Source organism: Solanum tuberosum, unplaced genomic scaffold (assembly GCF_000226075.1).
Source record: "Solanum tuberosum cultivar DM 1-3 516 R44 unplaced genomic scaffold, SolTub_3.0 scf00181, whole genome shotgun sequence".
NCBI classification, from domain to species: Eukaryota; Viridiplantae; Streptophyta; class Magnoliopsida; order Solanales; family Solanaceae; genus Solanum; species Solanum tuberosum.
Genome location: NW_006239106.1, coordinates 807154 through 810002, shown reverse-complemented (window position 1 = coordinate 810002; position 2849 = coordinate 807154). Strand labels below are relative to the sequence as shown.

At 36.8% G+C, this 2849-nt stretch overlaps 1 pseudogene; it reads left to right on the top strand.

The window, feature by feature from the left end:
* The first annotated feature begins 579 nt into the window (after positions 1-579).
* Positions 580-2483, top strand: LOC102585846 (cytochrome P450 CYP736A12-like; annotated as a pseudogene).
* The last annotated feature ends 366 nt before the right edge of the window (positions 2484-2849 follow it).

Below are 2849 nucleotides of genomic sequence, written 5' to 3'. Positions count from 1 at the left end.
AATTAAAGGGCAAAGGGCAAAAATCATATACTTTTAAGGCAAAATTACAATTTGTCCCTTATAAGTTTATAATTACAAAAATCCCTCAAAAATTTAAAACGGATACAATAATATAAGCATTGATACATTAATCTGATGCGCGAGATACATTAATCGTTAAGTAAGATACATTACATTTTATACATGATATACTAATCTGATGTACATTTTATACATGATACACTAATCTCGACTAAATCCAAATCGCGCATTGCAAGGCCCATTTGGGAGTTACACTCCCAGTAAAATTTTATCCATACCTAAGACTCAAACCCGAATTGATTAATGATAAATCAATCCCACCACTATATGACAACCCATAATAATATATTGTTCAATGGGAGATGATTCTGGTCAAATAGCTTTCGGAATTGCAGCCATATAATTGATTGAAATGAATGAATGAAGCAAGTGGGGTGGACTTTAAAGACTACTTTGACATTGACATCTTTGTAGGTACATGCTAAGATATTTAGGAGTGGTTGGGTATGTGGATTAAATTATCCTGATATTATAGTCATGAGGTTATAATCCACAATTAATTAAGTCTAGTATAAAATTTATTCTAAACTTACTCGTGAGATATTCTATCTTATCCCACTTACCAAACCATCTCTACATGTTTGGTTTAATTTAGAGGAGATGTTATATATCACATTCCTCATAAGAGATTAAACTAAGATTGGATTTTTCTCTTCTTACTCAATGACTTTGATATGGGCAATTCTAGTGGTTGCTCTATCTGTATATGCCTTGTATGAGCTGTTAAACATTCAGAAGAGAAAAAGGTATCCTCCAGGTCCAACAGGGCTTCCCATTTTAGGACATCTTCATTTGTTAGGCAAAAATCCACACAAAGATTTACAAAAACTAGCGAAGAAACATGGTCCTATTATGTATGTGCAACTGGGGCTAGTACCTACAATCGTTGCCTCGTCCGTTGATGCAGCCGAGAAGGTCCTCAAGACATATGATCACATCTTTGCAAATAGGCCTCATCATGAGGCATCTCAACATTTGGCTTATGGCCAAAAGAATTTGGTATTTGCAAAGTATGATGTGTATTGGCGCAACATACGAAAATTGTGCACAGTGCACCTTTTGAGCAATCAAAAGATCAATTCATTTCAATCCATGAGAAAACAAGAAGTTGAACTTCTTATTGAGTCGCTTAAAAATGAAGCTCGTGATCGTGTAGTTGTTGATCTTAGTGCAAAGGTTACGTCCTTGAATGCTAACTTGACTTGCTTAATGGTGTTTGGAAAGAAGTACATGGATGAGGACTTGGACAAAAGGGGATTCAAAGCTATTGTTCAAGATGTTGTGCATTTATCAGCAACACCAAATCTTGGTGATTTTTTCCCCTTCCTTGGTGCTATTGATCTCCAGGGTATCACTCGCAAGCTCAAGGATCTTTTCAAGGTAGTTTTGATGAGTCCTTGAGAAGATTATTGATGAACCCGTTAACCCCCATGAACATAAGCAAAACAAGGACTTTGTGGACACCATGATGGACATAATGCAATCTGGAGAAGCAAAATTTCAGTTTGATCGTCGTCACATAAAAGCTATCCTCTTTGTATGTACTTTCATGTCATTCTTATATATTACTAGTATTTATAAGCTCATTATATACCACATGCCTTGAGAATGAAATGGTTTATATAAATTGATTCCCCTGTTTCCTTTTGTATACAGGACATGCTTATAGCTGCAATGGACACTACAGCATCATCAACGGAATGGATACTCACCGAACTTCTTAGGCACCCCCAAGTGACGAAGAAACTCCAAAAGGAGTTGCAACAAGTGGTAGGCCTCGATAGAATGGTGGAAGAATCCGACCTGGAGAATTTAAACTACTTAGACATGGTTGTCAAAGAGGGCCTGAGGCTGCATCCTGTAGCACCACTATTTTATCATGAGTCCATGGAAGATTGTGTAGTCGATGGTTTCCACGTACAAAAGGGATCCCGAATCATAATAAATTGCTACGCGATTCATAGAGATCCAAACGTTTGGCCTGAGCCTGAGAAGTTTTTGCCTGAGAGATTTGTTGGGAGCAGTGTAGATTTTCGTGGACGTGACTTCCAACTTCTACCATTTGGCTCTGGGAGAAGAAGCTGCCCTGGAATGCAGTTGGCAGTTACCATCGTCCGCCTTGTGGTGGCACAATTGGTACATTGCTTTGAGTGGGAGCTTCCAAATGGTATTCAGCCTTGTGATTTAGACATTGATGAGAAGTTTGGGATAGTAACATGTAGAGAAAAGCCTTTGATGGCTATTCCTACTTATAGACTAAAGAAATGATGCAAATACAATGCATATAGTAAAAGATCAACTTTACATTTTGTTACAAGCAACATTGAAAGTTTCTAGTTTATGATTTTGTAATTGTTGTGTGCTTCCCCTGCTAATCTACAATATACCTAATTGAATATGTATATTCCAAATGTCATTGATCTCTTCTTTCTTGTTTCCCTTTGAATGTGTTTTAACAAGTCAAGAGATAAAAGATGTAAACTGAGAACTGTCACGGTTAAGACCTAATTTTCCTAAGTCGTGATGACACCTAACTAGTCCTACATCAAGCGAATCATAACCCAATAAGAGAACAATGGCATAAACAAAATGTCAGTCATATAGTGACATTGTTTTAACAACCTCAAACTAAGATCCAGTATCACTAGTTATGTGCAACTAAAGATAAGAATACATCTTTCTTCATTAGTCCTTCTCCAATTTGTACATCCCATTGAATTTGCCCAATTCATCTTGTCTATCATCGAATCTCATCAAGTCCAATAAAT